Consider the following 13,492-nt stretch of genomic DNA (forward strand, 5'->3'; position numbering starts at 1 on the left):
AGCTTCCAGTCCTAAAAACTATACCATTTTTATATGTTAGCCAATTGCACAATAGTGTGAAGTCAAGCTCTGATGAATCACAGTGGGACACAGGACCCCTGTATGAGGAAACAAAACCCTGCTGGGCACACTGCCAGTCTGGGCTCTGACCATGCAACCTTCTGCAGGAGTCAACATTGCCTTGCCAGCCTACTTTACTTTGTGTGATAATTGCAGACTCCAGACTCATTTCTAACAGTACAGGGGATTGAACTCAGGTCCTCATGAATGCAAGACAAGAACTTTACCAACTGAGCCATCTCCCAGGCCCAGAACACTCTGTATTTTCCTCTATAATGCTCTGGTTACTTTTTTTTTTTTTTAACTTTCTAATTATTTTACAACTTTATTTCCCAGACAGAAATCCCCAATAAAAGGAAGAGATAATGAAAATGAGCCATATTTTTATTTGTTCATTTCTTGTATTTGAAGTACTCTTCGATGACATCCTTGGCCTGAGATTCCTTGTCGTGGCCCTTAACAACAGCACAGCTGCAGCCAACCCCCTTGCGGGGTTCCCCCTCTCCATCAGTTTTGCAGAGGCCTGCCCATTCCGTTAGTTTCTTGTTGCCATCAATCTTAATTAGGTTGATTTGGTGTTCAGCACAAAGGCCTCCACCAACTTGACATACACGGGCTCAATGCAATTGGATGCAAGCGCACAGAGATGGGCTTGGCTTTTGTCTAAGGCTTGGGCGGCTTCACCGATTCCACGTGCTGGGCCGCCGTGGACGAGGGCGCTCTTCAGCGGCTTGCAGAGCAGTGTTCACGTCCATTGCACCTCCAGAAGCAATGCCTTCCTCGGCCATGGCGGCGGGTTTCAGATGAAGCTGAATCTTGAAAGCACCTGAGCCTCCTCCGCCGCCTCCGTGCGATGGGCCACAGGGAAAGAGCCTTTTGGTGTTTTTTTTGTTTTAAAAAACAGATGCACAAGGTGGCGCATGCGTCTGGAGTTCATTGGAAGTAGCTGGAAACCCTGGGGCATCCATTCTCTCTCTCCCCCCTCCTTCTTTCCCTCTCTCAAATAAATAAATAAATAAATAAAAATCAATCTTAAAAATATTTTTATTTATTTATTAACAAGTAGAGAGAGATAGAAGAGAGACAGACAGAGAGAATGGGTACACCAGGGCCTCCAGCCTCTGCAAATGGACTCCAAATGCATTTGCCACTTTGTGTGTCTGGCTTTACGTGGATACTGGGGAATTGAACTCATGTGGTTAGGCTCTGTAGGCAGGTGTCTTAATGACTAAGCCATCCTTACAGCCCTGTTTGGTTGTTTTGAGACATGGTCTCCAACTTCTGGGCACAGGTGGTGCTGCTGCCTCGGGCTCACAAGTAACTGGGACTAGAGGTGTGCACGATTAGGTTTGGTCTGACTGCATATCAATAAACAGTCACCCCGTGATAGTCTGCGGACATGATTGCTCCCAATAGCTGAGGAGGCAAACACTCCCATTTTGCAATGGTGGAAAGAGACAGCAAGGCTTAGCGGACAGGGTGACCTTGAACCAGAGCCATTCTGCTCAAACTACCACGCATGCTCCTTTGCCCTGTAGAATCCACTGCACATCCAAGTCTTCACTCTTCTTCCCTGGAGGCCCAGACTGACTCTGGCTAGGGCCCTGGGCACACAGCAAGTCTTTGCCATTTTCTCCTTCATCTTTTTCTCTGGGGCCTGGGCTTTCCTGGTGCTGTATTCACCAACCATGTCTCAAGATAGCTCTGAGGGATGGCCATGTCACACAGGTGACCATGGGGTTGGTACACTAGGTAGAACCACCCTCTGTGACTTACCTGTCATCCAGTGCACCTGCCTTCCACCAAGGTAGATCTTGAGGACACGCAGCATGGGGGTGCTACCTTGTTACCAGGCTAGAAATGGCAGCTGAGCCCTTTCTAAGTACAGTTATGTGGACAGCAAGGCAGCTGTGGGAGGGAGTTTTCTCTTTGTTCTGCACATGCGGTCCCTGAGAGGCCTCACACCCAGTGGCCCCACTCCATGTACTAAAGGGGTCACCGAAGGCCAAAGGCATGCAGAACCCTGCCCACAGGAACCGTCCGCCTGGGTGGGTGAGACCAAGATGATGATCCAGGGCTCAGAGAGGCCTGATCCCGGTCTCAGGTGCCCCATTCCCTCCGTGGATGACGCCAAACAAGTTACATCATTGTGTCAGCTATCTTCTTGTTGCTGGGACAAAGATCCAGGGAGAAACAGCTTATGGGATCAAAGTGTTTACTTCCGGCTTACAGATTTCTGGGGTGACTTCCATCATGGTGGGGGAAGCTGGCTCACTTCGTCATCTACAGCAGAGAGAGAAGTCAACGCCAGAAAGCACAATAGCCAGAGCTCAAGCTGGCTCTCTACACACCTTAAGGCTGGACTGACTGAGCACCCCCTCCCTGGTGACACTCCCCCTCCAGCAGGAATCTATCTGTGGAGACTTACATAGGAAACAATCAAAAATACCTGAGTCTGTTGGGGGGGGCATTCAAACCACCACAATCATTATCTGGAAAGTGGGCTAGTCCATTCATTCTGCAGAATTCTCAAAGTAACAGAGCCACCAGATTAGTACAAATCAACTCCATACCATACCCTGGCCTCCTTTTAAATGGGGGAGGGGCAGGAGTGGGGGCTGGAGGAGAGGTAAATTCTGGGAAGTTGAGAATTCCCTGCTGCATTGATCAATAGGCGTTGAGCCTGCCCTTGACCGCAGTGTTTGCAGATGACCAGAGGCGATTGACCTTTGCCACCCACCCCCCTGTGCTGGGTGGGGCTATGACCTTCACACCCACACCCCAGAGGCCCAGCTCACACTGATCTCCACATTCCCGGCTATGCTGAGAGCTCCGGCCCCGGATCCTGGCACTGTAAGGGCACAAGGAGCAGCACACGGAGAGATGGCAGCAGAGGCCCGTGGTGAGCGGGGTTCTTGCCCTACCCCCACTCCAGGCTGTGCGAAGTTGCCTGGGAAGGACTGCGCTGTCCGCGCCAGACCGGGTAAGCTGAGCTCTGCGGACAGGGAGCGGCCGTGGCGTGGAGTCCCTCTGCCTCAAAGTGACGCTTAGTGCTGGGGATCCTTTTCCCAGTGACTCCTGGCAGAAGTCCAAGTAGGTAGTCTTCGTCCAAGTCCTCGTTGTGCTTTTTTTTTTTTTTGATAAGTATGGTATGGGCACATATGCATGTGTGCATGTGCATGCACGAGGATGGGCGTGTGCGTATGTGTGCACGTGGAGGCCAGAGGTTGATGGAGGGGGTCTTTCTCAGTTGCTCTCCACCTTATTCTTTGAGACAGGGTTTCTTGCTAGACTTCCACTCATCCAATTTAGCTAGACTAGCTAGCCAGTGAGCCTCCGGGGTCCGGGTCTCTGCCTCCCCAGATCTGGAATTAGAGTCATGTGGCTGCCACACAGCCAGAATTTGATGTAGGTGTTGGTTATGGGAACTCCGGTCCTCATACTCCTGTAGCAAGCGCTTGACCCAGTGAGCCATCTGCCCACCTTTCAGCCCTCATGTTTTCTCGATGGCAGGCAAAGGACAAGGGAGCTTGCCCGAGTAGTGGGCATGCCTCGCCATTTATTTTGCTTAGAGTCGGTTGGTCCCAAAGGCCACTCAAGATAGCTCACAGTGAAAAGTTTAACAATAAAGCTAACAGTAAGCTAGACACACAAAATCATGGGCTGGGAAAAGTAGAATTTGAATGAGCTTAATGAGGGTGATATTGTTGAATAAGGACAAAATTGTCAGGAACGTGGCTCAAAGTATCCTCATTACCACAGCAAAGAAATAAGATTAGCTATTAAAAGGGGGTAAACAGCTGGGCATGGTGGCATATATGTCTTAATCTCAGCACTCAGGAGGCAGAGGTAGGAAGTTTGCTGTGAGATTGAGGCCAGCCTAAGGCTACGTAGTGAATTCCAGGTCAGCCTGGACCAGAGTGAGACCCTACCTCAAAACAAAACAAAAAAAGAAAGAAAGAAAGAAAAAGAAAACAAAACAAAACAAAAAGCAAGAATCTTTTTGTGTGACATGGTCTCTTAATAGCCCAGGCTGCCTCAAATTCACTATGTAGTCAAAGATGACCCTGAACTTTTAAATTAATTAATTATTCATAATTTTTATATATGCCTATAATGTACTTTGATAATACTCACCTTCCCATTTCCTTCCCTGACCCCTGACCTCCTCCTGCTGAACCTCTTTGCTGCAGTTACCCTCTCATTGCTAGGATAAGACACCCCACCAAAAGTGGCAGATGGGAAGAAAGAGTATTTAATGGCTTACGGTCTCAAGGGGAGCTCCATGAAGGCAGGAAAAGATGGCAGAGCGGAGGCGGGACATCAAGTCCGTCACAGTGGCTAGCTGACAGCAGCAAGAGGATGGGCTGAGTTCTAGTAAGGGGAAGTTGGGCAATAACACCCCAAACCCCAACCCCAGAAACACACCTCCCAAATTGCCACCAGTTGGGGGACCAAGCATTCAAAATGTGTGCATTTTGGGGGGCAGTTGATTCAAAAGACCACACCCTTCTTTCCAGTTAGTTCCACTTCATTTTTGATGCCTTGTGTGTGTGGCCCGCCCAGTTGAATTAGGGTCACTTACAAGAGCATGGGCAGAGGTTTATTTTTTTTGGAGCACAGGTAATTTACTGGCGGCTACACCACTGGAGACCTGGCTTCCCCTCTCCCAGCAACCATCGGCTGCTATTAGCTCCTCAGGGATCGGTGGGGACTTCATGAGCTCCTCCACCATCCACTGTCCCGACCCGCGGGACCTCGTTATTCGTGGGGGCGAGGGAGACCCTAACCTGAAATAAGATGGGCGAGAGAGAGGAAGAGACTCAAGCAAATGTACACTTGTCAAGAGTCCAATTTTATTGAGCCACAGCGGCCTTTTTAAGGGTTAGGGTTAGGGTTAGGGTCTTGGGTGAGGGGGGGGGGGCTGGAGGAGGCAGGTGGTGGAAAGTTACAGAATCTTCTTGGCCTTTGGCCTAGGACAGTTTGCGGTTATTCCAAAAATTCACGGTATAGTTCTCACGTCTCTGCAGTCGCCAGGCAGGATGTTAATTAGTTAGGTGTGGCGGGGTGAGGGGATGGAATCAGTTAGGTATGGCAGGGTGGGGGGATGAGGAAAGGTCGGAAGTTGCTCAGGGCAGAAGTTATCTCAGGGCAGAGGTTATCTCAGGGCAAAGATCTGTTCAGGGCTCATCTCCTCGTCTCCAACAATCCACGATGGGAACGCTGATGGGCCTAATATTTTATGTCTTGTGCAAGTAACGACAGCCACCATGAGCTCAAGAATGCAGTGGGCGTGTCATGTCCAGAAGGCAGCACTCCTCCCCGTCCTCTGGCTCTTCCATTCTTTCTACCACCATTTCCACAACGTTCCCGGAGCCCTGGAGGGTGTGCTACAGGTACCCCACTTAGCACTGAACGTTCAGCAGCCACTCAGGAGTGCTTAAATGAGTTTGGAGTATGCCCAGTAGTCTCTGGCCCCTGGGAGGAGGGGAGCCTTTCTGACCAAAGCTGAGAGCAGCATTAATGTATGAACATAAGCAGAAATATTTAGAGGGCATTTTGATGACCTTCCCAGCCACAGGCTCTTGACTAGATTTTCAGTACCAAGAATCAGTAGACCTTGAACTTCTGATTCTCCTGCCTCCCTCCACCTTCCAAGTGCTGAGATTATAGACATGCGCCTAAAGGTCTAAGCTCCATTCCCAGTGCCTCCCAAGGATCTTTGAGGACGCGGTGTGATGCTGAAGAGCCGCCCACTGAAGGCACTTGTTGTTCGAGGAAGATTCTTGCTGATCTGGTAGGGATCCAGGCACCCTAGGAAGTGCCCATTTACGCTCCTGGGGCTCGACAGTGTTCTCAGGCTTTAATACATACACACACTACTGACAGGAAGGGTTCTGGTTAAAAAGCAGTTCTAGGACTGGGGAAGTAACTCAGATGGCAAAGCGCTAGCCTCACAATCATGAGTTCAATCCTCCCTACCAATGCTAGGGAGGTGGAGAAAAGAGCATCCCTGGGGCTCACTGGCCAGCCAGTCTAGCCTGGTCAGTAAGCTCCAGGCTAATGAGAAACCGTGACCCCACAAAAAAAAATAGGTGGATGATGTCTCTGAGGAACAACGGTTGGGTTTTTCATTTGGCCTCCACACACATGTGCACATATGTAACTCTTACACATGAATATACACATATATGCATAAAAGTGCAATTCTAGTTTGGGATCTCTGTGCTGGCCTGTGGCTCAGAGATCTTCCTGGGTCATCATGGCATACCCTGAGGGGCAGCAAGGGGCCAGAGGCCAGCCTTCTCTGGCTGTCTGGAAGTGCCTTTCTAGCTTACCATAACTGGAATGATGCTATGTTTAGAAACAGTCATGGGAAATCTGCTCCCTGCTGGTGCCAGGCCAGCTTCCCTACATGCAGTGGGTCACCTTGGTCCAATCACAAGCCTCTTCTTTTTATTTTTGCTGTTGGTGTGTGTGTGGCATATGATGTTTGTGTAGTATGTGAAGCGTGTGCCCATGTGGTACATGCATGCATGTGTGCATGTGCACGTGCCCCATATGTGTGCTTGTGGAGGCAAGAGAGAGAAGTTGTGAGTTCTTTTGTTATAAAAAATACTTTAGGGCTGGAGAAATGGCTTAGCAGTTAATGTGCATGCCTGCAAAGCCTAAGGACCCAGGTTTGATTCTCCAGGTCCCACGTAAACCCGATGCACATAGTGGCGCATGCATCTGGAGTTCGTTTGCAGTGGCTAGAGGCCCTGGCACACCCATTCTCTGTGTCTGTCTCTAATAAATAATTAAATAAAAATAAAATCTTAAAATTTTTAAAAAAATACTTTATTTATTTGAGAAAGGGAGAGAAAGACAGAAAGAGAGAGGGGGAATGGGTGAGCCAGGGCCTCTTTGATTGCTGGAAAAAAAAAAACCTCCAAACACATGCACTACTTTGTGCATCTGGCTTATATGAGTACTGGGAAATTGAACCCAGGTCATTAGGCTTTGCAGGCAAGTGCCTTAACCGCTGACTCATCATCTGTCCAGACCTCGGGGACTTCTTTGATTGCTATTCCACTCTCCTTCATTCAGTGAACCTTGAGCTCCCCAGTTTTGGGTTAGACTGACAAGGGAGCTCGAGCAATCTAATCCTTTCCCTACACTCACTCAGTGTTGGGGTCACAGGCACATATGGCTATATCCAGCTTTTTTATGGGTGCTGGGAAGCAAGCTCAGGTCCTTATGCTTGCATTGCAAGAGCTCTTACCCACAAGGCATCTCCCCAGTCTCTATCGTCAGAACTCTTGATCAGAAATGAAAGTTACAGGGTTGGACATGGAGGTTCACACCATTAGTTCCAGTACTCTGAGGTAGGCTGAGGTAGGAGGACTTCTGTGAGCTCGAGACCAGCGAGGGCTGTAGAGCGAGTGAGTTCCAGGTCAGCTTGAGCTAGAATGGCACCCTGCCTCAAACAAACAAAAAGCCTAAAGTCATATAGCAGAGAGCACCCTGACATAAATGAGCAACACTGCCACCCCACACCCACCTGCAGATGCTCCTTCATGCTCGTGGTCTCCATAGTCCAGTTATCACAGACTCAGAGCTTTTCCTCTCTGAGGAGCCCATCAGTAAAGGGCTGATGCACTGCAGGGTACCAACCTCCACGCAGGCCATTTGGGGAGTATATAGGGTGCTTCCCAATGTCCCATCCACTATACCTTACAATGTCGTGTGGTCCACTGTGGAAAGCAATCTGCACATTTCAACCCCAGGCCCCAGCTGGCCTCATGGACCATTCCTCTCGCCCACTGACCTCAGTTCTCCGGTGTGGCCTACATGGCCTAACCCATGGGGTCATGATAACATAGTGAAGACAATTTTATTTCATTTTGGATTTTGAGGTCAGGTTTCACTCTAGCCCATGCTAACCTGGAATTCACTATGTAGTCTCAGGGTGGCCTCAAACTCACGGTGATCCTCCTACCTATGCCTCCCTAGTGCTGGGATTAAAGGTATGTGCCACCATGCCCGGCTGAAGACAATTATTTTTTAAAATATTTTTATTTATTTATTTATTTGAGAAAGAGAAAGAGGCAGATAGAAAGAGAGAGAGAGACAGAGCGCAGGCCAGGGCCTTTAGCCACTACAAAAGAACTCCAGACACATGTGCTACCTTGTGCATCTGGCTTTTGTGGGCCCTGTGGAATCAAACCTGAGTTCTTAGGCTTTGTAGGCAAGCATCTTAACCACTAAGCCATCTCTCCAGCCCAAGACAATTCTTCCTTTGCTTAAGTTACCTTTATGAACTTACCTGGCCTTACCCACTGAATCATGATAACATAGCAAAGACAATTACTCATGTTGGCTTCATTTGCTTAAGTAACCTTCATGAACTTCCACCCAGAGCATAACCTCCCTCCCTCCTTCATAGAAAGGTTCAACTCCATGTATCCCAAAAACTTGAGGGGTGCAGGAGTAGATAGTGACTGAGCAGCAACACCAGCCCTGGTGCCATTGCCCATCCTCCCCAGCCAGGCACAACAAGATCCAGGTGGCCTGGCTCCTGGCCAGGGCTGTCAGAGTACAGCATGCCTTTCTGTGGCGATGTGTTCTAGTGGTCAATTAGAGCATTTGTGTGGTGAAGTGGATGTGATGTACTCTGTCGCGGTCTATATGTGCAGAATCAATCCAAGAAGCTGAGCATGAACAATGTCGCTGATCCAAGTACCAGATCAATCCAGATTCTCCTTCTGAAGGCATTTGGCCCTAGTCAAGGGCTGGCCTTATCTTCAAGAATAGGGGGCTATCTCAAGGGCTCTGTAAATAGGCTCTCCAGCAACAGCAGAGTGTGTTGAAGCCATGATTTACCATATCTCTCACACACCAGTTAGGGGCACATGGAAGGAGTCGGATTGCCACCAACCCTTGAAGATGGCACCTTCTCCTAGATGCAGATATTTCCTGAGCACCTACTATGTACCACCCCCACATAAAAGAGTAAAACAGACCAAAATCCCTGCTCCGGGGTGGAGGTGCACCCCAGCAGGCAGAGTGCTTGCCTCGCATGCACAACACCATGAGGTTCGTCCCCAGCATTCCACAAACCGGTCATGGTGGTGTTCAGAAGTAGACCAAACAGAAGTCCAAACACTCTGTAAGTGGAAGAAGGAATATCAGCAGCTTAAAGTCATCCTCGGCTACACAGGGAGCTCGAGGCTAGCCTGGGCTAGGTGAAACTCTGTCTCACCAAAGCTGGGGCTGGGGAGATGGGTGTGGAAAGAACCTGGCAGGTCTGGGAAAGATTGTCCTACAGGGAACATTAACTTCCCAAGGGAAAAAAAAAAAAAAAGGAATTTCCTGAAAGTCATGGGGAGGTAGGAGGTGCCATTAGGGGTCCCATGCCTGGATAGACAGAGCAAGACCACACCACTGGTCTCGGGCATTGGGCATATCTACCTTCCCCACAGCGTGTGTACATTGAATGGGAACTTGTCCCTCTCAGCACAGGGTCAGGCATGGGTGACAGATCAACAGATACCTGACGGTTGGGGGGCTCTTTCCGGCTCCTGGAGGGTGGACAATGTGCTAAGGCTTTCTGTGTTCCTCCTATGGACCACACTCTAGGGTCCCCTGAGTCAACTCTGGGCAGAGCAGCCAGAACATTCTTGTGACATGTTTACTGGACCCTGTTACTCCTCTGCTCAAATGCACCCAACACTCTCTGACGTAGGAATCGCTACAAAAATGTGCTTGTGCCACCTGCTGGAGTCAAGCATGAGGACCTGGGTTGAGTACCCTGCACCCATGTAAAGCAAGCTGGGCATGTTAGCATGAGCTTGCCAAGTAACACAGGAAGGTTGTCCTCCACACAGATGTGCATGCACATCCACAAACACACCTGCTCACATATGTGCCCCCCCACAGACTGTACAGGGCAGCATGTTCCAGGTACAGTAGAATTCTAGCAGGCTGTTCTTGTCTTCTTCCTACAGCTGTTTCCAGCCCACTACATGGGCCGGTCACCAGACCTGTCACCCCTAGGGCAGACACCAGCTCTGGGCATCTTTGCTTGTCCCTTGGAAACGTGCCTGCCTGGCACCGTGGGACTTCATAAGCAGAATGGATGAAGAACATTGGGAGAACCTTCTAAGTAGCTCACAGAGAGAACTGGCCTGGGGCAGGTTTGGGCAAGGAGGATCCTTGAGAGAGGCTGGAGGGCGTCTGGGCCCTGGGGCCTGGCCAAGCAGGGAGCCGGGAAGGAGGACAAAAGAGCAGGAAGCTTACACACAGCAGCATGGATAGCATGGGGTATCCATGGGCCTCTCGTAGGTGCTGGGAGGACAGTGAGAACTCTTGCAGCAGCATTTCCTCCTTAAGGAAGGCAGAACTCCTCAGGAAGGCAGCCACCTCGGTCAGCTCTCCTGTCAGGATCTGATTTGTAGGGCCATTGCTCTTCACCCTCCCCCCCCATCTATCTCTGTTAATAGAGTGGATTCTTAGCCGGGAATGGTGCACACGCCTTTAATCCCAGCACTCGGGAGGTAGAGGTAGGAGGATCGCCGTGAGTTCGAGGCCACCTGAGACTCCGTAGTGAATTCCAAGCCAGCCTGGACTAGAGTGAAACCCTATCTTGAAAAACCAAAAAAAAAAGAGTGGATTCTTGGAAAACAGCTTTCTTCCTCAGAGAAACTTGAAGCCAGTAAGGTGGTGTACACCTATAATCCCAGCATGCAAGCAGAGGCAGGAGGATCTCCATGAATTTGAAGCCAGACTGAGATACTTTGAGAGAGCCTGTGTCTGCTAAAAATGGGCCTGGGGAGATGGCTCAGTGGATAAAGCGCTTGCTACACAAGTGTGAGGACCTGAGTTCGAATCGCAAGCCAGACACCTATAATCCCAGCAGGCCCACAGTAGGCAGGTAGAAACAGGGAATATGCTGAAAGTTCACAGCCAGGTAGCCTGGCAACAGAGCAGTGAGCCAGAGACCCTGCCTCAAGGGTGGTAGAGAAGCGAAGGCGTCCTCTGACATGCGCACTGTGGTACACGTGTGCCTGCACACACATGAACCTGCGCCCCTCCCCCAAAAAAGGGGAAAACAAGTCACTTGAAACCCCTTATCAGGAGTTGACAGAATATATTACACCCTACTCCACCCTCCAGAATATTCTAGACAGTCCCAGGGATCAGGAAAGCCCTCCTAGAAGTGGAGTGAAGTTGGTGCTCTCCTTCACTATCAGAGCCTTTGTTTCTTCACCTCCACTGGGAGGGGAATGACGCAGCCGTCAGTGTGTATAGGAGAGGGGCTATCCCATCACATCCTCCCTTGTGCCCTGACTCCATGCTGTGCCCTGAAGCCGTGGGTATTTGGGGTGAGGGGCAGGTCAGCAAAGCGCAGTGCCCCAGGGCAGGAGACACCTCTGTCGAAATGGAGTCTGGAACCCAAAGGTGTAGATAGGGCTCGGGCCTAGCCAGCAGCACCCAGGTCTTCAAACCCAGGCAAGCGCTGTAACGGCTGAGCCATCCCTCCAGCCTTTATGTCAAAACCACACTCTTTAAGTATGGAGTTCAAGGTGCAATCTGATGGATGGACAAGAGATGATGGTGTGAGTGAGCACGGTGGCCTGTGCAGCAGAGGGAAGAGGAGAGGGGCTTCTGCCCCACCTCCATTGAAGGGGCGGGCAGGAAGGGACCCATACTCACCTGTCACCTTGGCTTCTGCCCACCTATGCAACCCCAACCTGCCACCTGACCTCCCACGTTGGCTTTGGTTATAAAGTGGACTTAGATTTGAAGTGGGGAGGCGGAGGAGAGATTGCCATGCCCTGCACCCGCTCCTGCTAATCCTGGTTGAAGCTTTAAGGAGTTCCTCTTACTTAAGTGCCGACCAGGAAGTGGCGAGGCTGGCTCCAAACCTCCTCCCAGGGACCGGGACGGGGAGGAGAGCCACCGCAGGCCTTCTCCGCTGCAGTGCGGGGCGGGGTCCGAGGATTGCCGCCCCAGGGGTGGTTGAGCCCGATAAGCGGCTGTGGCCTGGAGGGAGGTCACCTCCCTGGCAGGTCCGCCCAGAGTGAGGGCGGGGTAGGGGGAGAGGAGGAGTCTGGGGCTGAGCCACCGCCTCTGCCGGCGACCTGCAGCCGCCACCGCTGCTGGGAGCGGCGGGCCACCGAGGTGAGTGACCCCCATCTGGGCTGCGCTCTGTCCCCAGGACCCTTGCCCAGGCGCCCAACCGGATGCACCCTGATCTATCTCTTCACGTCCCTTAGGACTAAGCCACGTGTGCCTGGGGCAGAGGAGCCCAGTCTTGGTCCCCTGCCAGGTGTGCTTCCTGGTCGTAGGGATCGAACCCTCAGGTGCCAGGCGCAGTGGGTGCACGGTGGGCACAGAATGGGGAGGAGCAGTCTTCCTGAGCTGCTGGTGACCACAGGTCTCCGGAGCCCCACGTTTCTGCCCAGCCAGTCCCAGGGGAAGGCGAGTGGCCGTGGGCGGGACCCTCTAGATTTGCCCTGCCCCTTCGAAGCCTGGGCGGGGGCTCCCAGCCCCGTAAGCACTAGGCAGGTTTGACCAGTGTTCCCTAAAGCCTGCGCTTGCCTAGAAAGTTCTTCCTCCTGTCCATTTCCCCGGAATTTGGGAGCAAGTTACAGGGGAAAGTGTAGTGGGAACTTTGTCACTCTGATTAGGTTATACCTAATGTTTGAGAGTCAGGAGACGCTCGGTGCTGGGGTGTGTGTGTGTGTGTGTGTGTGTGTGTGTGTGTGTGTGTGTACGCGCGTACGGGTCCCTGGCACAGGGCACAGGGCACAGAGAGGCCTTGCAGGTGCCCAGGGCCACCTCTGAGGCGGACTTTAAAAGTAGGGATTGGGGAAATGTCCGGGGGAGCGCAGCCTTGACTAATTACTAGCAAACACCTCTCCTGCACTCTGTCAGACAGCTGGCTGAGCACTCCGAATCCTAGCTAATCCTCGCAGCGGGAAGGCCCCATTGTTCTCGCTGGCTGCCGACGCGGGTGCCTAGTCTCTTGGAGTCTTCAGTGTTTTGCAAGGTACATAGGTAGCAAGTTGGAGAAGTAGGATTTGAAAGCCCAGACGTTACAGACTTGGGAACCCAGCCGAGAGCCTCTCATCTGGAAAGAAACCTCAGGGCATTCCAGCAGCTTAAAGAATTGAAGTGCTGCGGGGAGGACCAGAGAGGGTCACCTGGTCAGAAGTCATCTGCAAGCCTGGTTAAAAATGCACATGTGGGGGGAGGGAGGAGGTGCGGAGGTGGCTTGGGAGATAGCTCAGTAAAAGCCCTTGCTGTGCTGGCATGAGGCTCTGAGCCAGCTGTGGCTGTGTGATCTCAGCTCTGGAGAAGTGAACACAGAGTCGCCGGGCTTTCTGGCTAGACAGGCCTAATCGGTGAGGTCTAGATTCAGTGAGAGTCCCTGTCTCAAAAGAAT

The 13,492-nt window shown here is 51.3% G+C and overlaps 1 protein-coding gene and 1 pseudogene across 2 annotated transcripts in view; one reads left to right on the forward strand and one right to left on the reverse strand.

The window, feature by feature from the left end:
- Positions 1 to 441: 441 nt before the first annotated feature.
- Positions 442 to 848, reverse strand: LOC101597992 (annotated as a pseudogene).
- An 11,325-nt stretch (positions 849 to 12,173) lies between these two features.
- Steap3 (STEAP3 metalloreductase) overlaps positions 12,174 to 13,492 on the forward strand; it is a 51,034-nt gene continuing 49,715 nt past the window's right edge. The window contains exon 1 of one of the 2 annotated variants that reach the window (XM_004659655.2): positions 12,174 to 12,225. The gene's annotated coding sequence lies outside the window, so the exon portion shown is untranslated. Of the gene's footprint in view, positions 12,226 to 13,012; positions 13,097 to 13,492 lie in introns of those variants that run through there. The other variant, XM_045150847.1, reaches the window with a different exon arrangement.

Source organism: Jaculus jaculus, chromosome 5, assembly GCF_020740685.1.
Source record: "Jaculus jaculus isolate mJacJac1 chromosome 5, mJacJac1.mat.Y.cur, whole genome shotgun sequence".
Classification (NCBI taxonomy): domain Eukaryota; kingdom Metazoa; phylum Chordata; class Mammalia; order Rodentia; family Dipodidae; genus Jaculus; species Jaculus jaculus.